General features: G+C 36.9%; 1 long non-coding RNA gene and 1 pseudogene across 1 annotated transcript; one reads left to right on the top strand and one right to left on the bottom strand.

Annotated features, from left to right (window-relative positions):
* Positions 1-17413, top strand: part of LOC102004309 — a 37392-nt pseudogene extending 19979 nt beyond the window's left edge.
* A 6878-nt stretch (positions 17414-24291) lies between these two features.
* On the bottom strand, positions 24292-25860 carry LOC102006489. Its single transcript, XR_261535.2, has 2 exons — positions 25739-25860; positions 24292-25638 (listed from the first exon to the last, which is right to left on the bottom strand). It is a non-coding gene; the product is annotated as an uncharacterized LOC102006489 (long non-coding RNA).
* Positions 25861-25891: the final 31 nt, after the last annotated feature.

Below are 25891 nucleotides of genomic sequence, written 5' to 3'. Positions count from 1 at the left end.
CTGACCACTTCTAACATCTCTCTGTGTCAAGGCCTTTTCAATAAGATTCTTGGTTATTTATTTCTGCCAGAAATAAATTAACACGAACACACATAGGTATTTATGATTCAGTGAAAACTATCAGAAATAGCACAAAAATTCCAAAGTACACAGGGTACACAATTGCCATTAAAACTATTTTTTACTCAATCAACCATCAGATAGGAAAATAATGAAAAAAAAATAGCTCATTTATAAGAAAAATAAAAATATCAACTAGCTCTAAACTTGCAGGAAATATATAGAGCTTATATACTTAAAATTTTCAAACTGTACTGAAGAATATAAAAAAAGATTTCAAGAAGCTATAATACACACTGTACATTTATAGCATGGAGAGACTACTGTAATTATGTCATTTCTCCCCAAATTACTGCTTAAATTAAAGGAAATCAAATGAAAATAAAAAAAATTTTTTAACTGGGCAAAATTATACTAAGGATCTCTCAGAAAAATGAACATAAAAAGATAGCTGAGAAAATTCTAAGGGCTGGGGATGTAGCTCAGTGGCACAGCGCCTGCCTGGCAAGCATGAGGTCCCTGAGTTTGATTCCCAGTACAAAAAAAAAAGAGAGAAAAAATTCTTTCTAAAAGTGAAGAGTGAAAGGAGCTAGCTCTACTAAGCTCTTTAAAAATCAGATATTTTTCTCTTTTATTTTCTTAGTACATGTTGGCAATTCGGGCAGTTTATCACCTTGCGGAGTGGTTACAGGTACATATTACATCTCGGTTGTTTGTAACCCTCCCTCCCTCCCTCCTTCCCCCTTCGCGCCCTCCGCTGGTTCCCGTCGCCTTTTTCGCACGTGTTGGTACTGTGTCCTAGCTCACGCTGCGGCCTTACACTGACTGATGGACGTTATTAGGATGCTGTACGAGGCACGTCTTCATTCCTCTCATTTCCCCTCCCCTCCGCCTCCCCCTCCTTCCTTGTTCACTTGGACCACTTCCCTACAGAACGAGGTCTGTCCCTTTGTAATTTTTTTTAATTCTTTTTTATTTTAAAGAAAAACAATAACAAAATAACAACAACAAAAATAAAACAAAAAATGATACAAGATTTCAAAACAAGATGATACGAATCAACAATGATTGTTGAGCTGGGGATGTAGCTCAGCGGCATAAGTGCTTGCCTGGCAAGCCTGGGGTCATGAGTTTGATGCTTAGATGCGGTAATGTGAACAACTAATCTGAAGACAACAGTATGCAATATAATAACCATTGCTGAGTTCCTACCATCTTGTTTAGTGAAGCTCTGTATTGTTTCCAGTGTTTTTTGTTACTTTTTATTGCCTTTAATTGTTTGATCAATCTTGCATTTTTTGAGCTTTTATATGTTCTCAACAGTAACCCTCCGTCTGAGGAACAGCTGGCAGTTTTCCCACATTGTGGGTTGTCTCTACTCTCTTGGTGGTTGAGATGTGCTTGAGATATGCTATTGGAATTCTGATCACAATTGCACTGAATCTGTTTAACAGTTTTGCAAGTATGGCCATTGTCACTATATTGGTTCTTCCTACCCAAGAGTAAGGGATAGCTTTCCATTTTCCAATATTTGTTTCAATCTCCCTTTTCAGAGTACTGTAGTTTTCCATGTAGGGATCTTTACATCTTTTGTTAGATTGATTCCTGGGTATGTCATTTCTTGGATGCTATTGTGAAAGGTGTTGTTTCCTTAATTTCTCTCTCAGTGAGTTTGTTATTTATGTACAGGAAGGCTATTGATTTTTGAGCATTAACCTTGTATCCAGCTATGCTACTAAATCTAGCAGCATTTTAGTAGGGTTTTTGGGGTCTTCTATGTAGACTATCATGTCATCCACACAGAATGATTGTTTAGCTTCTTCCTTTCCTACCATTATTCATTTTATCTCTTTCTCTTGCCTAATTGCTCTGGCTAATGTTTCCAGGACTATGCTAAATAAAAGTGGAAACAGTGGACATCCTTGTACATTTCCTGATTTTAGAATGAAAGTTTTCAGTTTTTGTCCATTTAGTATGATGTTGGTTGTTGGTTTGTCATAGATGGCTTTTATCAGAATGAGATAAATACTATCTATTGCAATTTTCTGTAGGATTTTTATCATGAATTGGTGCTGGACTTTGTCAAAAGCTTTCTCTATATCTGCTGAGATTATCATATGGCTTTTTTCCTTGGCTCTAGTAATATCATGCAATATATTTATTAATTTACATATGTTGAACCATCCCTGCATCCCAGGGATGAGTCCCACTTGGTCATGGTGTAAAATCTTCTTACTCATTTGTTGCATTCTGTTTGGAAGTATCTTACTAAAGATTTTTGCACCTATGTTCATTAGGGACATTGGCCTGTCATTCTTTTTAGCTGGGTCCTTCTCTGGTTTTGGTACCAGGGTAATGCTTGTTCTAGGAATGAATTTGAAGTACTGTTTCCTTTTCAATTTCATTAAAGAGTTTGAGAAGTAGCGGTATCAGGTCTTCTATAAATTTCTTGTAAAATTCAGCAGTGAGTCCATCAGGGCCTGGGCATTTATTGGTAGGTTTTCAATTGCATCTTTGATTTCATTGACTGATATTGGTTTATTTAGAATTTTTATATCTTCTTGATTCAGCTTTGGTAATTCATATGTATCTAGGAATCTGTCTATTACTTCTGTATTTTAAATCTTATTAGAATATAAGTTTTCAAATTAGGTATAGACAATCTTCTGGATTTCTGCAGGGTCCATTGTGATTTCACCCTTTCTATCCCTAAATACATGGATTTGAGTCTCTTCTTTCCTTTTTTTGAAGAGGTTGGCTAAGGGTTTGTCAATATCATTTAATCTTTCAAAGAACCAACTCTCTTTGATTCATTGATTTTTTGTATTGTTTTCTTAGTCTCCAATGCATTAATTTCTGCTGTAATCTTTATAATTTCCTCCCTCATATGAGCTTTTGGCTCAGCCTGCTTTTATTTTTCTAGAAATTTGAGGTTCACCATTAGGCTATTTGCACTTGCTCTGTTTTCCTGATATGGGTATTCATTTCTATAATTTTTCCTCTTAGGACTGCTTTCACTGTGTCCTATAAGTTCTTGTATGTTGCACTGTCATTATCATTTAATTATAGAAACTGTCTAAATTTTTCTTTAATTTTGTCTGTGAGCCACTCGTTGTTCAGGAGGGTGCTATTTAATTTCCATGTATTTATGAAGTTCTTGTGTTTTCTTTTGCTATTGATTTCCAATTTCATTGCACTATGGTCTGATAATATGCATGAAGTAATTTTAATTCCCTTGCATTTACTTAAGTATGTTCTATGAGCTAGTATGTGGTATATTTTGGAGAATGTCCCATGTGCTGTAGAGAAGAATGTGTATTCTAATGCTGTGGGGTGGGACACTCAGTAGGCATCTACTAAGTCCATTTGTTCAAAACTTTGGCTCAGTTCTAATATTTTATTGTTGATATTTTGACTAGTTGGTCTGTCTTTTTGTGACAGTGGGTATTGAGAACCCCCAATGTTAGTGCTTATTTGGTTTTTTTTATTTTCATTAATATTTGTTTTACATAGCTAGTTACGCTGATATTTGCATCTATATTTATGATTTTTATCTCTTTCTCTTCGATTGTTCCCTTTACAAGGATGTAGTGACCTTCTTTGTCTCTCTTAATCAGTCTTGGCTTAAAATTCATTTTGTCTGCCAACAGCAGGGCTACCTCTGCTTTTTGCTGTGTTTCTGCTGCAGGGAGTATTGTTTTCCATCTTTTGACTTTCAGTCTATGAGTTTCTTTTTGAATTAAATGTGTTTCTTATAGGTAGCATACTGTTGGATCTTGCTTCTTGATCCATTCTGCCAGTCTGTGTCTTTGACTGTTGAACTGAGACCATTAACACTGATGGTTATAACTGATATGTATTGACTTATCCTTGTCATGTTATTTTTCTATGGCTGGTTTCTCCTCATTTTTCCCCCTCCCTCTGTTTGCATTGCCTGGTGGATTCTTTCTGTTGGTGTTGGGGTTCATGGAGTTATAATCCTGGTTATCTCTTTCTACAATGTCCTTCAAAACATTTTGGCGTGCTGATTTCATGGTCATAAATTTGCTCAGATGTTCTTTGTCATGGAAGTATCTTATTTCTCCATCAATTTTGAAAGATAGTTTTGCAGGGTACATCAATCTGGGTTGAAGATTGTTTTCCTTTATAGCTTGAAATACTTAAGCTCTGTTTGTCTTGAAGGTTTGTGCTAAGAAGCTGTGAGTATGGTGAGCTTTCCTTTATATGTGGTTGATGTCTTTTCCCTGACAGCTTTTAAGATTCTCTTCCTGTGTTGAATTTCTGGAATCTTGGCTATGATATGCCTGGTTGCAGATTTTTTTGGATTACTGCCAATTGGAGTTCTATATTCCTCACTTAACTGTATACCAAATTCTTTCTCCTTATCAGGGAAATTTTCTGCCATGACCTCTGTGAACAGTTTTTTATTATCATTTGTGCATCTCCTGCTTTTGCATTGACTCCAGTCAATTTTAGGTTATCCTTCTTTGCCTCATCTAGCAGCTACCAGATTGATTTCTCAAGGTCCCTTGCTGTTTTTATGAAATCTTGCTTTTCATGATTGCTAAGCACAGGCTTCTTTTCTATATCTGAGATCCTGTCCTTGCATTGGCTTATACTGCTGTGGATAGGTTCAATGGAATTTTTATTCTCCTAGATATTTGCTTGAATCTCCCTTATGGATTCCATGTCTTCCCTTTGCTGAGCTTCATGGCTTCCACAATTTTCTTAAGCTCCTCTATTTTTTATCTGTATCTGCTCTAGAGTCATTAAGCATGGTTATCATAGTGGACACCATCTCTTCAGTTATCTAAGAAATTTTTTCTAATTTGATTTTTTTCTAAATCCTCATTCAATTGCTTTGTTATTACAACTTTAGAGAGGCCAGCTGAGTGGTTTTCAGATTGTTCCTCTCTTTGCCCCTGGGTTTGCCTTGTGTGAACTGGATATCTGGGGTTGCACTTTATTTAAGTGTCTTCTCATTTCATTTTCTTCTTCTTTTTTTTTCAGTTTAGTTCCTGGGGTGCCTGTGATAGTTGCTTTATTGCTAGTATTTAGAACCCTTAGGAAATGACTACTTCCCCAAGGTATCTTTCAGGTGTAACTGGTTTTTGAACTTTGAGTCTGTTGCAAGACCCTACCTCTTCAGTTTTTGGGGATGAGAAGTTGCTGCCTGCTTCACTCAGTCCCTGGTTCTTTGGCACTGAGATGCAGTATTTTCTATGACCCTTAATCGATCTCAGTCTTGGATAACATGAATAACCGTTTAGAACAACAATGTCACTTTTGCCTAAAGTGGTACCATCAGCAATAAAAATAACATCTAACATAGCCTAAAGATGACAAACTGAGGCAACAATTAATTTGCTACCTTTCATCATATGAAATAGAGTTTGTGGTTATATAACAAAATCTAACCACAAAACTTCCTTTTTAGTGAGCTAAGAGAAACTAGCTGTATAAAAAGAAAGTTTTGTGCTATTATTATATAGACAAGATATCATGCTTATATCTTCTACTCTAACTACTAGAAAGACAACAATACACAATGTATCAACTATTGTAAGTGTCCTAATAACCTGTTATGACCCTCAGTTTCATTGTTATGTTTATCTTTTTTCTCTCTCTCTAAAATAATAAATAAATAAATAATAAAACAAACCAGAAGGTTGTATGCAGTACATAAGTCCTTAACATGTCAAAATTTCCCTCAGGGGTTAAAATTTAAAGAGTTAGGAAGAAAATAGAGAAGTAGAAGATGAGGAAGAGATTAGAAGGCTGTAGGACAAAGGGTGATCAAGCTAAGTTTGGGAAACTGGTGCAGAGACTGGAGGGAAGGAGAGAAGGAAGAGATATAAAGAACAGAACAGTACAAGAACTACAAAGAGGCTGGAAACAACTTTTGCACTCATATAAAAACAAGATCAAACAATGAAGGAGAAAACAAAAAACAAAAACAAAAAAAAAAACAAAAGCAAAACCATAACAACAATAACAACAACAAACAAATGAGAGAGAAAAAAAGAAAAAGCTCACTTCCAGGTTTGTCTCTGCTGTCACTGGTGGACAAGTGTGGAAACAGAGTCCAGATCCATGTTGATTTATCCTGGCAAGACTGCAGTAGCTTTCTCGCAGGGTAGTGCATAATCTCAGCAAGTCTGCTCCTTCTGGCCAAGACCTGACCCATTCAGCCTGCAGCTGTCAGCGTACCTCCTGCAGGCTTGAGCCCAGCTGGTAGCCACTAGATGGAGCCAGCAGCCACTCTGAATTCTGAGCTCAGCCCGCCCCTCTTCAAGATGTATCTCAATCAGTCAGTCTTTCCCGAGGGATGATCAAGCCCTCAGCACTCACCCAAGCTAGTGCCATCTTTCACATCCACTGCTCCCCTCCACTGATGCATCTTTTCATAGAGGCCTCTAAGGTCTCCAGCTGTCACCATGTGTCCACAGGTTTGAGCTGCTCCTCTCATGCAGTGAGTCTGGTCTCTGGGAGATAGCACTGCTGACTAACTTCTTCTTCACTCAAGTTTCTCTTCACTCTCTCTGTGGGCTTCAATCCATGCTTCTGATCCTTCTGGGGTCCAGGGGACTCATTTCCCTCCTTCTTCTCTTCCCCACGTTGCTATATTCCAGCATCTGCATGGCAACTCTCAGAGAAGCTCTTTCTCTGCTGCTTACTTGGTGCTCCCTTGTTTTCTCCACCACCTTGGTGCTCTCTCCCCTTGTTCCTTTCTATCCATCATTTAAAAATGAGATATTTTTAATAATAAATTTGTGGTTGAAAAGAAAGAGAACAATAGAAGAGAACAAAGTTCAGATATAGTCCAAAATACATTCAGGAAGTTTCTTTGTGCCAAAGTTGTGTGTTAAGTTAATATAGGAATAAGTCTGTAGGATGAAAACTGAAGTCATAACTAAAGGGAAAGGAAACAGAAAGAAAAAAGACATTAACATGTAAAACATAATTAATTTCTTTAATTTACAAAGTGCTCATATAAACCAATTAGAAACAGAAAAAATCTGGGGCTGGGGATTTAGCTCAGCGGCAAAGCGCCTGCCTGGCAAGTGCAAGGTCGTGAGTTCGGTTCCTGGTACCGGAGAAAAACCAAAACCAAAAAAAAAAAGAAAGAAACGGAAAAAATCAAAGGAGAAAAATGACAAGATATTTTTGAGAATTTTAATGTAAAAGAAATACAAATTCAATTAAAATGTTCAATCTGAAGTCCATTTTATAAATGCAATCTGAATGTTTCAAAATAAATGTACAAAACTGTGGAAGTCTCATGGTTACCAGTGCTTGTGGGAATGGGAGAAAAGGACATTCTGGCATCCTGACTGCAGATGTACAAACTGATGTAAGTTTACAGTAAGATATTTTAAAACCATCTGCTCTTTCACTCAGGAGATTCTCTCATGGAAATATACCCAGTGGAATATTCACAAAAGTGTGACAATATATATATACTAGATATCTATATCTACATGCATAATACATATATACTACATGTATATACATATATACTAAATATCTATATCTACATATCTATACCTATATAGCTATACATCTAGGTCTATGTCTAGGATTCCTCTTTTTTTTTTTTTTTTGGTACCAGGAATCGAACTCAGGACCTTGCACTTGCCAAGCAGGCGCGTATGCCACTGAGCTGTATCCCTGGCCCATAGGTCGATATCTATATAAGATTAATTATCTGGTGTGTGTGGTCCTTTATAAAGAATTTTGAGTATAAAATTCTTAGAAGTTTTCTAAGATTAGAAACTGAACGTGCATGTGTATGTGTGCCATGTGTGAAAAAGAAAGAGTGAAGGACATTTGATTAATTGGTGTTAATGCCTGTGGAAGGGAGCAAGAAAATAGTGTCTATACTGTATTAACTCTAAGAAATAGTAGGGTTATGATTGAAGGTGTTTGGAGGAAGATGAAAAAGAAAGGTTTTTTCCTTTTTGGTTTGTGCCTTACTATACATCCTGGGTTTTTCTAATTATTTTCAAGGATTTATTTAATGTCAACAAATTACTGAGGTGATGGAATTTGGACCAACATTTGTTCTTATTACTTTGTTTATATTAAAAATAAACTCTGTATTTTAACATTTTAAAGAAATTTTTTTCTGTATTACCTATAATGTACTCTAACATACTTCAGTATAGATAGTGTTTGGTGAATTTCAATTTCATTTTATTCTACAGTAAAGGCAGGAAATTATTATTAGGTTATTGTAATCAGGAACGTCTTGTCTCTGGGTGGTAAGTTAGTATTAAATAGCTATAGCTAAAATTTACAATCCCAAGGCAGCTACCCTTGTATTTCAGGTTTCTTGATCTCCTATCAATGCCAATGTTCTATTAGATGTCAGGAGTTATTATTCACTGGTGAAATGAATGAAGTTCTGTGTCTGTGCATTAGTTGAAAATACTGTACAGATTTTACCATTGGGGAATGAATGATCTACTATCTAGACAACCTAGTATCCTAACTAAGTGGATTAAAGCCTTAGTTAATGATTATGAATAAATTACTTGGCTGCCTTATGGAGGATATTTGTTACCTGACTCTAACTAAAGGGTTACCTGCATTTGGTACTAAAATACATATTACTTTATTAAAGTTTATATGCAAGCTTCAGTCAGTGTCTAAAATAATGTAGGTTACAGAGCATGTTGTAAGACAAAATTCTTCTTAAAAAGATTGTATCTGTTATAAACTTCCATTAATCTTACTTTCCTCATCTATAATGTAGGATTCTCAAACACATAATTTAAATTATAGGAAATCTAGGCAGCCAATTTAATGATTTTTTTTCCAGAACACAGCATAGTAGTATTATCCAGTAATAATGTTACCCAGCAGTGTATTAGCCTACAAAAGCCTACTCCTTTTTGTGATGCCTGTGTACATTTAGCTTTGGAGTCATCCTACATTTCCGAAAGGCTTGTAAAGGTCTAATTTTGAGAGTTTTCCAATCTGATAATAAATCTATAAGAGAATCAAGCCATAGTCTCTTTAATTATAAAATCAAAACACATCTGATATGATAAGTATTATGATAAACTACGTTAAGTCAGTCTTATACACTGTAGAAGAGAAAACCTAGAAAAACATCACATTTTGTTATTTATATAAAATCAACTACAGAATTGTATATAAAAAGGAATTATATATGGATTCTTATACTAAAAAATTCATTTTACCTAGCTACACTGTCTAGTCAGAGGTTCTGAACTAGAAAGTAAACACTCTCTACCATGAGTGAATACAAGGAATAATGGTGAGAGGTTCCTTATTTTATCCAGTGCTTGATGCTAGTGGTACCTCCCTGTGGAGACAACCTTGAGTGCTACATTTGATGCTATCTGAAGCCAATAAATTTAGTGCCAGTTTTTAAATACAGTGACTGAGGTGTTACATTGCATTATCACATTTTACCTTTTTTCTAAATGCTTTAGAACAATTAACATAAATAGAAAACCATAGGCTTATTGGCACATGTATCAGAAAATAGAATTTGGATATTCCAAAGTAATTAGAAATCTAGAGAAAAAAATCCAGAAAGGAGAGGACCATAGAAGAGCAAGCCCCAAAATCTTAATACAAATTACTTTCAAATTGTACATGTCCATGGCAGATTCTAAGGACGCCAGGGAGAAGCAACCATTGAAAGTTTTAAGGAGCCAGGTGTGAAATCCAGGTATTCAGTTCTGCAGAGAGAAGAATGTTTGGAGTGTGGAGTTTACAGTCTAGGTGAAGGCTTTTGAGCTTTCCACTGTAATTCCAGAACAATCATGGTTCCTGATCAAAAGGACTAATTTCTAAGATTAAATTAGGCATTGTAAAATGAAGAGCAAAATTAAATCCCAAGATTAAGGGTACAATCATTCATAACAAAGTATAAAAACTAAGCTTCTACAAGTCGGAATTGATCAGCAGGTAACTTTACTACTTGATCACACAAAAGTCAACACATCTCAAAGAAATACTAAAAATCCACAGTCTTGGCCATTATCATTTGAAATAACTAGCAGGCAGTCAAAAACTATTACACATACCAAGAAACAAAAAGGTATAAACCCTAGTCAAAAGAAAAAAAAGGAATCAATAGAAAGAGATCTAAATTTGACTAAATGTTAAAAGTAGTAGACAAAGACTTTAAACAAAATAATTATAGAATGTTTATGCATACAAAAAAGATGATTAAAATGTGAACAGATGAGCAAACATCATCATAGAAATGGAAATTATATAAAAGAAACCACTAGAAAATTTAGAACTGAAAAGTATAAGCATTATGAATAAGTGATTCCATGTTATTAGTTGTCAGAAAAATGAAAACACAATGTAACATCATTTCACAACCTTGTGATAAACTTTAAATTCAAAGGCTACAACACCAAATCTTGGAAAGGATGTTCAGCAATTGGAATTTTCTTTTCCTATATTATGAAAAAATAAAACTAAATTTCCAAACAAAATAAGAGACTAACAATAGTTCCTACACTGTGTATCATTGTCTTCGAAGTAGTTTCTCAGAGTATAAGACATCAACAAAAATATTGCCTCTTACAAAGAAGAAACAAACAGTTATTAGCTCAAAAATGTCTTTTCAATGAACTAAGAGAAATTAGCAGTATAAATGAAACAAATGACCATATATATTAAAATATTTGTGAAACTGATACAGAAAAATTTTGTCAATAGTATGTTGGATTTACTTTGTCAAAGGCTTTTTTTCTGCATTTGTTGAGATGAATGTGGTTTTTGCCTTTGCTTCATTTATGTGGTATATTACATTTATTGATTTGTGTATGTTGAACCATTTCTCCATTTCTGTAATGAATTGTACTTGGTCATGGTGTATGGTCTTTTTGATGATATGCTGCACTGTGTTTGCCAGTATCTTATTGAGGAGTTACATCTATGTTTATTAGATTGGACTGTAGTTCTCTTTTTTGGTTGGTTTCTTATCTGGTTTAGTTAACAAGATAGTGTTAGCTTCCAAGAATGATTTTGGAAGTACTCCATCCTTCATTTCTTTAAAGACTATGACGAGTATTGTGTTAGATCTTTACTGAAGTTCTTGTAGAATTAAGGCGTTGGGCTTCTCTTAGTGCAGTGTTATTATTACTGCTTCAATTTTATTGCCTATTATTAGATTGTTCAAGATTTTTAAGTTTTGGGATCTCATCCTACTGAAAGGATCCTCTTGCCTCAGCCTCCCCAGCCCTGGGATTACGGGTGTGCACCACCACGCCAGGTGACACTATATTTTATATTTTATACTCCCGTAAGAAGGAAACATTTGCATGGGCACAGTAGGGTGAAAAGAACCTTCCATACAGAGTGGTAAGGACAGTAGAGAAAATGACACACTCAGTATGCTGGAGGTGGGAAAGCGTTTTGCACGATCAAGGACCTGAGAGAATCCCTTGGCTGGAACATACATGGAAAGTGGAAAAGATGAAAGTAGAACAGTACCTGCAAGTATAGAATTTAAATCCTGGTAAGGAATGGCGGAGAGACTGAAGTCTCCTTTAAGTGCTACATGAACATATTTCGTGGTTTTAGGCAAGGGCAAGGCATGATACGATTCGAATATTTAAAAGATTAGCACTTTTTCCAACTGAAGGGTAGAAGGTGAACAGAAGTGGAGGCTGCAGGTTAGTGAGGAAGCCTTTGCAGAAACTCAGGGGAGGGATCACAGGAACCGTGCATCAGGGCAGCAACTGCTGACAGAAAGGCTGCGCCTCTCCCAAGTTGGAGGTGTGCTCGCTTCGGCAGCACTGCACAAGTACATTTGGAGAGAAGAAGATGGCGAAGGACTGAAGGTAGAAAAGGGAAAGAGGAATAATTAATGGCTGTGGCTTGTGGCTTTCAAGGACAGGGGGAGAAAAGGGACAGCTACACAGATTGGGAAAAATACGCCAACGCCAGCATTTAGAGTTTGGATAGAGAAGAAACCAAGGAAGCACAGATGAAAAGCGAAACTCTAGAGCATGGGGAGTGTCAGAAGTGAAAACCCCCCTTAAAGTGGAAAGCGCTTCAAGAAAGAAATGAGCCTATATGCTGAAGGGCGCCTCGTGGGTCCTGAAGGGCAAAGAAGCACCCATTGGAGATGGCAAAATAACGGCTGCTGGTGTTCTTGACTGAGCGATTTCAGGATAGATTTCAGTACAAAATTCAGGTTGGAGCAGGCTGCAGAGTGAAGGGGAAGGAAGGCAACCGAGGTGAAAGAATCAGGGAACGCTCAAATTTAGTTTGGTGTTTGTTTTTTGTTTTTGAGGCAGAGTCTCACTATGCAGTTCAGACTGGCCTTGAACTCACTATGTAGCCCAGGCTGGCCTTAAACTCAGCGATCCTCCTGTTCCAGCCTCCTAAGTGCTGGGACTACAGGTGCCACCACAGCTGGCAAAGTTTCGTTTTAAAGGAAGCGAAAGAACTGGAAAAAGAGGAGACAGCAAAGTATATCTGTATGTTAATGGGGCTGCTCTAGGGTAAACGAAGAGACGGATGCTCCAGGGGGAAAGGGTGTATAACAAAGAAATCTAAGGAGAGAGCACGGTCAGGAGGATGTTCTGAAAAGAATGGAAGCTAGAGCAGAGACAACGGAAGTGGCAGGAGGGCAGAAGGTACGAGAAGAGGGCTGCAGTGTAAGCAAACTCCACAAAGCTTGAACAGAGAAAGCTGAAAAGACCGGCGAATAACTGAGCTTTTGAGAAAGAGGCGCACTTGGGGAGACAGGGTGAATCCATAGTCACTGCGAGGGTTTCCACGCCTTCGTACAAGAGCGTGTAACAGCGTTCCCAAGAGCGATTAGAGCACGGGGCAGCGCCTCTCTCAGTGCAGAAACGCTGGAATGCGTTCACTGTTGTGAGAACGGGTTCTCCATACAAAGGCAAGTTTGGCCCCTTTTTCTTCCCGTCCCTTCCCCCTCCCCCTCTCCCTCCCCTACCCTCCCCTGCCCTCCCCCGTCCCTCTCCCCCCCTCCCCGAAGACTGGCAGAGCAAGAAGGCCCTTGTCAGATGCCAGCCTCTCCATCTTGGACTTTGGGCCGCCAGATCTGTGACAAAATTCTGTTCACCATGAATTGTTCACTCCGTGGTATTTTGCTAAACTGAAACACAGACGTCAGGCGGAGGAAAAGCTGCGCTGCCCTCTGAGGCTATGGTGGGGCAGAGGCGGGACAAGGAAGGTCAGGCTTGCACGCCTGCTTGGGAAAGGGGCGCATATTCGGGCAAAGCTTCTGAATGAACTGCTCACAGTCATGATGGTAAAACCCTTTGAGTGCAAATAATAAAGCTCTATTTAGGTGAATTTAACAGCAAAATAAAAATGAGAGGAAGGGGTTCTTTAATAGAAGGGCACCGGTGCCTTATGGAGTCCAAGAGAGGGTGTACAGTGGTAGCCTGGCAAGGGCCAAGACAATGGTCGGTACTTTTTCACTTGTTCCTCATTCTCCTTTTTCCATTCTACTGACTTCTCCATTTAATAATTCAAACACAGGAATCTAATCTCATAGTTCATATATGTATTGTTACAGGACAGTGATGTACTCACATCTGCTGTTCATTCCTACTTGTCAGTTATAGCTGGAGAGTGGGCGTTATCCAGAATAAACATGCCTTCTGGAAGCCAATTCCTTGGATCAGCAGCTGGACTCGTATGATAATAGTGTTAGAAGCTTGGCAGGCAACCCTGAAACCAAGACAGAGGATTTTTTTTTAATCATGAAGTAATATGATCAAATTCAACATTTAAAAAAGGCAACTGAAGCCAAAGTATGAAGAATAGATTGAACAGAGATAAACTAGGTAAGTCCGATCAGGAAACCACTAAGAGAAACGCTAAGCAAAAAATAAGAACAAGAACTCGGATAGTAGTAACATCAACAGCAAGGCATAGACTGATACCCAGACCCATTGCAGAGATGTAATGGGTATAAGTCTGAGAAAATCTGTAGCAAAAGATTACACCAATATCCCTAGCATGGGCAATGGGACAAATAGAATTGATCACTGTGAAATGGAAAATGAATGAAGAAAATACAAGGTTTGTGGGGCAATCTCAAGTGCGAACAGTAGCTAAGACTTGCTCTTGAATAAACTAGAAGATATATCAGCATAGGATGGTTTATTCTATTAAGACATTTTATCATTGCATTGGTTAAACTAAAACTAGATCACTGACAAATCTCCAATTGAACTGTAGTCTTCTGACTCCTAAATTTCTAGGAGACATCTTACCTCAGCAGATTAATTCTGGGGACTCTTGTAGAGTAGATCCAATGGTATTATACTTCATCTTTCTTTTCACTGGTTTTCATAGCATTGTCTTCAATGATTTCCCCCACCATTATTCCTTTTTACTCCATCTCAGCTCTGACACACGACCTTTTTGTCAATCTCATTAAAGCTTGTGTTCATTTTCTCAAGTTTCCTATCAATTGGGGTAATTGCTTCCCACACAAAATTCACTCTATTAACTGGCTCATTACCTTGAGTTAAAAGTTCAGAAACTTCTGCAAACTGAAACCACTGCAGTGTCCTGAAAAAGAAAGTATTTTTGAAGGTGCTGACACATGTATAAGCTGAAGTATTTTCTGGACTGAATCACTGATGTACGGATCCAACCTTTTCCTTATTGAGTTTCTATTCACAATGGTTTTCCTCCCTCACTGTAAAGGTGTATTTATTATTCCCCAAGTCATAAAGGAGTGGGGAAGATATACCAGAACAGAGAACAAAATCAGTGAATGTGTTAGTCACAGTTCTGTGTTGGTAGAGCTAATGTGGTTTTGAAAAGAAATACCATTAAATTTACTATAATTCTCTTTCCAGCTGAAGACAATTATGTTCACAAATATTTCTATTCATTATTCCCATGTTAACTAGGTTTAGCTTTCCATGTCCTAGGTTTACTTCACTGATCCTAAACATTCTAAAAAACTTTTTTGCTTCTTTGGATCAATGAGAAAGACCAAAAGATATGAAGTTTAAAAATGTTTTTCTTTTAATGTAATACAATGGTCTGAACTCATTATACTTAATGAGCAATTTAAATTCTTCTTTGAAAGTTCAGGTAAATATCTTCCTAACAGATTTTTAAAAGCATCTCTTTAACTCAAGATGTACATCTCTTTGAGTAGAAAACCTTCTAAGAAGAACTAAAATACCCCAGCGTACAATTAACTGCCCTCACTATCAACCACTTAACATATTATATTACATTATATTAGGCACCATGGCGTAGACACAGACCTTGGTTTGTATCCTCAAGGATCTTGCAGGGGTTACAGAGTCTATACATACTATGTATAGAAAAAACAAAATCATGGCCTATTTCAGTGAGAAATGAGTATATGCATAGTAAAAGCTTCCAGATTACAAAAGGAAAGCGCTATCACATGAATATGGAAAAATTTGAAAACTTTTCATGAAGGAAGTAATCCTTATACTGAATTTTGGAGAAAATGTAAAATATAGATTAGCAAAAAAGGCCCTGTAGGCAAGGAAGACAATGTAAGTGATGATCCAGAGGATTTGTATTATTGCTCAAGGTAGACTAGTTTGCCCTGAAAATGGCCTGGAAGAGTTCCCCTTTCCCCTCCTGGGGCAAGTTAGCCTTTGTGTAATAAACCTAATTGCTCTGAACATACCGCGGTGAGAAAAGAGCTCCATGTGGAGCACTGACACCACTGGCCTTGAGCTCCAGGTCAAACAGCCGACATCAACACCGCAGCAGAGGGCCATCTCGCAAGTGGGTGCTGTGGAGCAGCTGATGCTCCTGTTGATCTCTGCTTAGATTGCAGGATTTTGAACCAATAAATATTCACTGTTAATTTAAGTCACTATATTTTGGGGTGAACTATTGATATTTTTCTTGATATGGGTTAAATTTGTTAGATAAGCAAAGTGTATCTGTAAGTGCCTCTTGCTTCACTTCAATTCACTTTCTTAGCTTGAAGGCTTCGCCTCCACTTAACCATAAATGTTTCTCCTCATGGTGATGGAGTAAGTCAGTCTTTTAAAGTTCAAAGCTTCCTTTTCCTTGCTATTTCTCTTTTAACACAGGCAGACAGGACTATATTTATACTGAAAGGTAAGAGGTGGAGTGAAGCTAGGTAATGAAGTAGAGAAAATTTTAATGTATAAAATCACAATGTAAGAGACGAAAATATCAAAATTTAGCTATCTTGCTTCAGTGTACCTAGCTCATAATTTTTCTTTGCTGAATTTATCTACTTAAAAATACAATGTCACTTATGGTAGTATTTTTGTGATTGAGAAAAATTAATTACTATTGCTTTATAAACTTCATATGCCAATTTTTATAGGCCGCAATCCAATTGGCAGATAATTATTTTTAAATAACTAACAAAGTGTTGCCCCATCTGATGTTTTTGCTAAAACACGTAATGCAAACCAAAGAGTAAAATGAAACCAAAATAAATTACTCTTATCTTGAGCTAATCTACCACCGCTGCTCTTTAACTGGTTTGACATTTCAATGGGAAACCTCACTTAAAAAACATATTTTTCTGAAGCTAAGGAGCAAGTGTTTTCACTGACCATACAATTTTTGCTAATATTTCACCACGATCAACTATTTGGAATTCGATCAGATTAAGAATGTAAAACATGTGAAGCCAAGAGTGATCCGACCTGTATTAGGTTTCTTTGAACAGTTCTTCAGCAAGACTTTAAAAATATCATCCAACAAGAAATAATGAGTGATGAGTGATTTAGGAGTGTTTCAAAGGACCCCAGGTTCTGGGAAATGCCAGAAAAGGATCGAAAAGTCAAAACTGATAAGAGATTTCGAGCCATGTTTCATGACAGAAAGTTCAAATTGAACTACGCTGTTGATAAAAGAGGATGCCCTATCAACCACAGCACTATTGAGGACCTGAAACGTTTCTATGACCTTTCAGATTCTGATTCTGATCTCTCTGATGAAGATAGTAAAGCACTGAATCAACGGAAAATAAAGAAGAAAAATCATCAGACAAAAAAAGAAATAGATTCAAAAAAACGTGATTGAAGAAAAACAGAAGGAAACCAAGAAAATTAATCAAAAGGATCCTGGAAATAAAGATGATTTAGATAATTCTAAAAGAATTCATGAAGTGAAAACCTTGTGTAAATTTAAGAAGATAGATTCAGAAATAAGTTCTAAGATGGAAAGCAAAGAACTTACACAAAAACATACAAAAGAGAAAGAAAGCATTATTGAATATAGGAGAAACTCTTTTCCCAAAGGAAAACTAAAGACAGACCCAAGCACTTCTAAAATTGGGAAATCTTCCAAGATCAACTTTTCTAAGACAAAAAGAGAAAAGTAATCAGGTTGGTTAGGGATCCTGTGGGGTTAGAATATTTTTTTAATGCTGGTCTTTTAAAAAGTTAACAATACTTATTTATATAGAATGTTAGGAAAGGTTAAATACTTTAGAAATACGAAGCTCTGAAAAGTAGGCAGTGATTTGTTTTTTGATGATAGAAGATGTAAAAATTTGAGTCTTCAAGTTAATTTGTGGGCAGTTTTGAGAGCTGTAATTTCTAATTAGGTAAAGTAGTAGATATTATATGATGAGATGTGTCTGAAGAAGGAAGAGTTGGGTATTCATCTAGTATGTGTAGATAAAACATGAGTAAGGCATGATAGGATTATTGCTAGATTATAGGATGCCTGTGTGCAAATTAGAAAAAGGCATGCCTCCTGAACACAGAGCCTCCCAGGGTTCATAGTTTGGTTAGGGGTTAACACTTCTGAATGAAATAACAGCAAATACAGCTAATACAGCTCTAAGCAAATACAGCTCTGTAAGGTACATGGTTTAATCAGTAGAGGTTGGCTTTGATTTCAGTCCTTGCCTCTTTGTAGATGCCTTTGTATAAGTAGCAGTCTGCTAAGCTCTTTGCCACAGCCCTGATCTAAAATAGAACTGTCCAACAGAAATACGTAACTTTGAATTTTCTAGTAGCCATGTTAAAAAAATAAACAGCTGAAATTAATAAAATATTTCAAAAAAGTTTTTCAAAAATAAAAATTTATTTAAAAAAAAGAATGTAAAACATTGGCTATCGTTTTCTATTTTAAAGTCATGGGTACTGGTAGAGGATTACTTCAGGACTAACTTGATGTCTCTCTCACGGTCACTTATATTTTCAGTTAATGGATGTTGATACTTTGCCATTTTCACACCAAACTGGTCATTTAGTTGACCTAGGGAACAGAAGAGATAACCTATCTGTACCAAATTTTTACTTACACTGTTTTGTAAATAGTAAACAACCAAGAATCCCACTAATGTGCATCCTTTACTAGTAACTGCAGACTTTATGAAAATACAATCTTCTGGTTTTGCCACCAAACTACAATGCCTATCAGATGTCTGAAATGTAATTACTATCTTTAAAAGCTTCCCTGAACTAATAAACTACATACATTTAAAATCTATAGTTTGATAAATTTTTTATGTCAACTTGACAAACTATGGCCAAAATCAAGGCAATAAACATTCATCACCTTCGAAAGTGTCTGTATGCTACTGTATCTTCCTGTTCCCATACAACCACTGATCTATTTTCTGTCCCTGCAGATTAGTTTGGATTATCTACAAGTCTATGTAAGTGAAACCATATAGTATGTATTGTTTTCTGTCTGGCTTCTTCTACTCAAGTTGACTGCTTTGAGATTTGCTCATGACATGTGAAATAGTATTTCTTTTTATTGCTGACTACTATCAAATTGTATGCTTATAGTAATTTATCTGCTCACTTATTGGTAAATATTTGAGTTATTTCCAATTTGGAGCTATTACAGATTAAAGTTCTGCAAATGTTTACGTGTAAATCTTAAGTCTTTTGTAGACATGCTTTTATTTTTCTTGGCTTAATATTTAGGAGTGGGAAGTCTGGATCATACAGTAAGCATGTGTTTGACTTGAGAGCTTTCTAAAGTGATTGAACCTTACACTTTCAGCTGCATTTATGCAAGCACGCCCCTCTTTCTTTCCCTCCTAGGCAACATTTGATAAGGTCAGTCATTCAAACTTTACTCATTCTGTTAGGTATGTAGTAGTGTCTCATTCTGGTTGTGTTTTTCTTCACTAAAGACGCTTAGAACTTTTCACACACTTTATGCCAGCTGTCCATAACATTTTAGGAGGTGTTGTCATATCTGTTCCAATTAGTGTTAAAAGGAATTTGCTTATTTTCTGATTAGTTTTTTTAGTTCTTTATATAATGTAGATACAAGTCCTTTCTGAGACATGTGATTTCAAGTATTTTCTCCCACTCAACGGCTTATGTTTTTACTCCTTTCACAGTATCTTTCGAAGAACAGGGTCTTACATTTTAATGAAGTCCAAAATACAATTTTTTCTCTTAAAAAAATCATGATTTATTCCCTACCTAAAAATATACCTTTCTGACTCATGCTTACATAGCTTTATATTCTCTTCTAGAAGGTTAACACTTTCAGGATTTTTAGTTAAATCTGTGCCCATTTTGAGTATTTCATTTGTATAGCATGAAGCATGAACTAAAGTTTGGGTTTTCTTTTTGGCATATGAATGTCCTACTGTTTTGGCATAGGGACATCCAATAGTCTTTATTTAAAAAGACAGTTCTTTCTCCATTAAATTACCTTTGCATCTTTGTGGGGAAATGTAGGCATGTTTCTCAGCTTTCTCTCTTGCTCCATTCATCTGTTTATTTTTATGCCATACCACACTATATTTATTAAAGCGACTACATACTAAATTTTAAAACTTTCAGCTTTGTTCTGCTTTTACAAAATTGTTTTGGTCTTGCATTTTTTTCTTTATATTTACATACGAATTTTTGAGGCAGCTTGTCAATTTTTAAAAGCCTCATGGAAAAAAAAAAAAAACCACACAAAAAAACCCTCATGCTAGGAATTTGACTGGTATTTTCTTGACTAGTCAAGTCACTGTAGGGAGAAATGACACTTTAGCAATATTGAGGCTTCTGACGGATAGCTCAATACACTTTTAATGAATAAAAAATTTTAAAAATTGTTAGTAGTTTGGTTTGGGAATAATTTTTGAGAACATCTTAGTAACTTGGAAATATCATGTTTATTGCCATATTTTAATAGGAAATTTTAATCTGACTCTTCTAAAAAATTTCTTTAAATTATTTTACAATAAGATTTACAAAGAGGTAATAGTCAACTTTAGGAGCTGTATGGTGGTTATACTTTTTGACGTGTAAAACCTTATAATTTCAGAGTTTGTATGAAAATTTTAGAACATGTTCTACTATTAGGAAAAGATAAAAATGATGAGTCAATAATAAACTATTAAAAATAATAAACTATTAAACTTGAAGAGGAGACATATATTTAATACGAGAAAGTATAAATGAGCTTCCCATATCTAAGAAAATTTTATTTTCTCAGGCTCCCTATTCAGGTCTGCAGTTTTTTAACTTTTCAAAGCAATTTTTTCTTATTCATACAACTCTGTGAAGTAGGGATGGTAAGTCCTTATCACCTAACAGCTGAGGAAACAGGAAATCAAGTAACTTTCAGTTACTGTGGGAGCTAGTGAAAATTGCTTTTAGGTCACCTGGGTTTCTTCTGACTTTCGCTAGGTATAAAACTGAAACAAATAATTCTAGCTAAAAGAAAAAAAAAGTTTTCTATTCTTAAAAAAAATGATAGGATATTAGGTGGCTCCAAATCTTCAGAAGCACCAGAGACACAGATTTGAAGACTGCAGAACTCTGATTAATCCCTAAATCAGATTTAGATAATGGCTATAGGGAAAACCCTGCTACCTCCATATTTGGCCACCAAAGCAAATTTTGGATAATCAGAGCTAGAACCTCATCACTGCAACCCTAAAAGACCCACACCTCCATAGTTTCCCTGAACAGACCAGAAGAGTCCCCGTAGCGCTTGTTTTATGGTTTTGCTTTCTTTCAAGTACATGTTCTACTCAAGAGAATATGGTTAGCAGAGTCTAGGTTATTCACCCAGGCCTGCATCCGCAATGTGAGAAATCCCCTAAACATAAAAATGATATCCAGAAGGAACTGAATGATCTCAACATCACAAAGAACATGTCACAAAGCTTTCTCTAAGTGACTGTGAGTCACAGAATCACTGTGGTTTGGGAGCTGAAAGGGATCTTTCAAATTACCAGTGTTTTCTAAACTTTAGGTCATGACTCATTAGAGGGCCATAAAATTTATATAGTGTGCTTCACAGTTTTAAAAACAAGAAGAAAACTGAAAATACCATGATGTAGTTTACTTAGCAAATGCAAAGATTATTGAATAAAACTTATGTCATCATATACGTACAGTTTCTAAGTGTACATATATGTATAGTATGTTCCCCAGTGTCCTCAGTCCTAATGTATTTCCTGGATGAGTCATGGTAAAAATAATAACAAATGAATTGAAAAACACAAATCAAATAAAACCTCTGGATTTTATGTTTCATGGAGGAAAGAAAGAAACTCAGAGAAATCAAGTACCTTGCTCTGGTTTTAATGTAAAACCAGAATCAAGACAGAAAATCAGTTTTATACTTCATTATAAGGGCATAATCCCACTCCATTTTCCATGTAAAACTCTTTCTAGATTAGCCCAGTTAGGATTATTGAATATATTGCCTTAGCATATCATAAAAACATTGTAAATTTTATAATTGTATTTGCAGGCAAGCATTAATTAATTAATTGTTATCACTTGCCATAATTAATACGTGTCTTAGAACTATTCTGTATATCAACTCTGGAAAGATGGTTAATCTATGTTTTATTTCAGTGTCAACAGATACATGAAGAACTGCAGGAGAGATATTGGAATCATAGTAACAAATGTAATTTTTTAAAGAAAATAAACCTGTTTTCAATAAACAGAAGTTTTAATATTGTAATCTGCCTTACTGAATGAAAATGTATCAGTAACAATATTCTTCTTGATAGTTCTCCCATATATCTCTATCAAAACATTGTTTTGAAATATTATTAAATACATTTTTTGAAGGAAGATTCCATAATTTGAAATAAAATATGAGCTGGCAGTAGTAGGGTATGCCTGTAATCCCAGCTACTCAAGAGGCTGAGGCAGAGTAATTACAAGTCCAAGGCCTGACTGAGAAACTTAGCAAGACTCTGTCTCAAAACAAAAATAAAAACAAGAGAAAATAAAATAAAATATGGAGCAGTGGCTTAGTGGTACAGCCCTTGCCTAGCATGACTGGGACCATGGGCTCAATCACCAGTATTATAAAAATAAGCAAATAAATACATACATAATGATGCTTCTATGTAAGAAAATTTTGAATAATACAACAAAGTATTTAAGCTTCAGGGTATTTTTATATTCACAGGCAAGAACGATACTAATAACAGGTTAGTATTTTTAAAATAATATAGATTTCATGTTTCCAGACCTCATGAATTTCAGAGAAGGATCCTAGTTCTAGGTACTCATGAACCAATTATTTTTCCAACTTGGAATATAACTCTATCTTCACTAACAAGGAGAATGATTAAGTCTTTGCAGTAGTAATGTACACCATAATGTGTTTTATAAACATAAATTTAGTATTAATACTTTTGTTCTGCAACATTAAAGCCTAATTTTTAAGAACTTTACTGATAAAGAGGGCCAAACTAAGGTAGGTAATTCCAAAAATAATCAGTGACCAAGATAAATAATGAATGCTGTAGAATATGTAATTCTAAGAATACTGATTTCTAGTATTTAGACTTCTCTCTTACTACGCAGTTCAGGCTGGCCTTGAATTCACGATGTAGTCAAAGCTGGCCTCACACTCAGAGTGATCCTCCTGCCTCAGCCTTCTGAGTGCTTGGATTATAAGTGTGTGCCACCATGCCCATGTTGGATTCCTTCTGCTAAAAGTGAAATGAACTACACTTTTGCAAGGTACACCCAGAGCCTGCTGGTGAACTCAGTGGCAAATCGCAGGTTATGATGTAGATTTTTAAATTTTGCTTTCATGGCTGATTAATATTTTCTAGTCTCCTACTGAGAATATAATGTACTTTGTGATTACAACGTATTTATTTTTCTCATGATCTGTAGGATTTTTTTTCTCATAAAGAGTAACTCACCAAAAAGAACATGGTAGTATTTTCTTAGCAGTATACTGTTTCCTTGACACAGTGAAATCTTGGTGACACACCACATGCTCACGGTGGATGGTACAGAAGTACGGAGTCAGAGTACACAGAGAATGAGGAGAAGAAGTTGAGCTGGAAGGAGGAGGAGAAATCAGGGCAGACATTACAAACACTTCTTCCTCCCAGACTCGTTTGTCCAGCTGTCATAATTCTGTATTTTATGCTAATCTCTCCTTTCCCCAAGAGCAATTTGTTATAATAAAAGAATTTTTTAAAATGAGTTATTTACAGTAAGTAAACCCGCTACCATTGGGAGGGTGTTGATACTTTCCTGCACATAGGAGATGCTTGTTGAATATGGCACCAAAGCTTTATTCTGCGGTGAAGCCCTTTCTGCCGGCAAGTAGAAGAGTTATTTCACTGTTAAATCCCACTACCATTCTTCTACTGCTTTAACAGACAGCAAGCTTTCTGTAACATTACTAATTAGATTGGAGGAAGGCAGTTATACACGTCCACATATTCTGTGCTCTATGGCTAATCGATACGTCCTGATAAGAGAACTCAATACAGGTGCTTCTCAAGACATACGGGTCTCAGTGCCACTTGAATTCATGCAAACTCTCTGAAAGCCTGTCCATTTTCGGTATCTTCAGTTGTTTCTCAAGAAAGAAGCTGTTATGGTTTGTGTCTACATGTCCCCCCAAAGCCTCATGCAGTGACGGGGCAGGCTTTTAGAGTTTATGATTGATCCATGATCCAATGCTGGAATTACGGGTGTGAGTGCTACACCCGCCCATGGAAGGATAGTTTGCATATGTAAGGGAGAGAAAGAGGCTGCTTGCTGCCACTCCTCCCTTTTGCTCTGGCTATTTCTCTTGCTTTTGCGGTTTTCTGTCACCATGGACAGTTGCCCTCTGCCATGGGTCACTCTGCCTTGGAGCCAGCTGATTATGTATGGACTGAAACCTCTATGAACTGTGAGCTAAATAAACCTTTCCTTCCTCAATTTTGGGCGTCAGGTATTTTGTCTCAGCAACGAGAGAAAAGTAGCCAAGACAGAAGTAAAAAAAACAAAGATATAGACTACCTATTCTTAAATAAGTTCATTTTAATTTGCTTAAGGTAGATACTATACCAACCAAAATGGTTAGTTATGAAACAGCAGGAAGTTATCAAATATTTCTTAAATACAGAAACCCTTTAAAAGTTTCCTAAGGACTTCGTAAATTGTAGTATCTTTACTTGATAAGGCAACAGTGTAACAGATACCCACATGTACGCTACAAGCGACATAAACTGCTACACCATTTGGAAAAGACCACTTGACAATACACATCCAAAACTTCTGTATGTTTCATTGATCCAGAAATTCAACTTTTAGGAATTAGCATAATGCAACGTAAATTTTTAAAAAGAAACGTGCAACATGGAGTTCATCATAAGCTTCTTTGAAATGCAGAAAACATGGAGATGACATCCATATACAATGACTAGAGATTGGTTAAGGAGATGGTAGGTTACTCACGCAATAGACTACCAAAAATAATGACGAAGAAATCAATGTATCCAGGCAAAGAAAAAATGTTAACAGCTCTTATCTCTCACTGGTGGGTCCCCAGGAGAAATAACATCTTCATTACTCCTTTCCCTATTTTTCAAATTTCCTTCAATAAATCTTTCATTGTACAAAGGTCTTAAAAATTTATTTGCTAGTAGTGTGGAGGAAACTTTTAAAAATACCATTCAGTACAAAAGAAATGTAATGTTCTTTCATACGATTCCAACATCCAAATATTTTCACCTCTATTTGCCTCCCATGTACACTAAACTGTGGAACGAACCCAAGGAGGTGTGTCACTCAAACTAACTTTTCTTCCAAATAAAATTTCCCCGTAAGATCACCACACTCTCATTTTACTAGGCGTTTCCACGTAAACTCTCTTGGTAAGTATAATTCGTTCCTTTGAAGTTCTTCTGTCCCTGTCCGTGTCTCTGATCTGAGCAGAGGGACACATCTTCCTGCAATCTTCTTTCACTTCTGGTCTTCCTGCGATTCAAGGAGCGTGTGCAATGCTTCGGCCTCCAGACAATCACACGCGGCATGCCTGATTCCTATTTATAACTGAGCAGAGAACTTTCACTGCAGACAGCTTCTCCACCACGGGTGACACCCTTCGCGCAGGACGCCCTGCCTGCAGAACCCCGAGCTCTGGCAGGCTGGGGACCACTCGGGGAGCTGGTGACGTGCACTCCTGCGGCCAGCACGCTGCACCCCTCTGAGCAGGAGGCGGCCCCGCGGCGGTGCTGGGCTGCCCGTCCGCGTGTTCCGCCTTCCGTCGACGTGAACAGCAGGGGCTCAGCCCCTCCGGCCCGTCGACGGCACCAGCCCTGCAGCCTGACTCCTCCCCGGGCCAAAGCTCCTGGGCTGCAAGACACTTTAAAGGGGATCTAGTTAGAGGACCCTACCCAGGGGGAACACAGTACAGCGGGGGGATCAAGTAGAGGACGCCGGCCGCGCGGCACCGGATTACAAACCTGCAGGAAGACGAAGACGTGCGAAACCTGGACGTCAGGGCGAAGCCGCAACGCCAGGACCCCAACGCGCAAGCGCACAGCCCCGCGCCGGCTCCCAGGCCGCAGCACGGCGCCTGCGCACAGAGTCCTGGCGGGGGAGGGGGCGGGCCCGAG

Source organism: Chinchilla lanigera, unplaced genomic scaffold (assembly GCF_000276665.1).
Source record: "Chinchilla lanigera isolate Chin_1 unplaced genomic scaffold, ChiLan1.0 scaffold00031, whole genome shotgun sequence".
NCBI lineage: Eukaryota > Metazoa > Chordata > Mammalia > Rodentia > Chinchillidae > Chinchilla > Chinchilla lanigera.
Note: the sequence above shows the minus strand (reverse complement) of the source record. Positions and strands in the feature narration are given on the sequence as shown.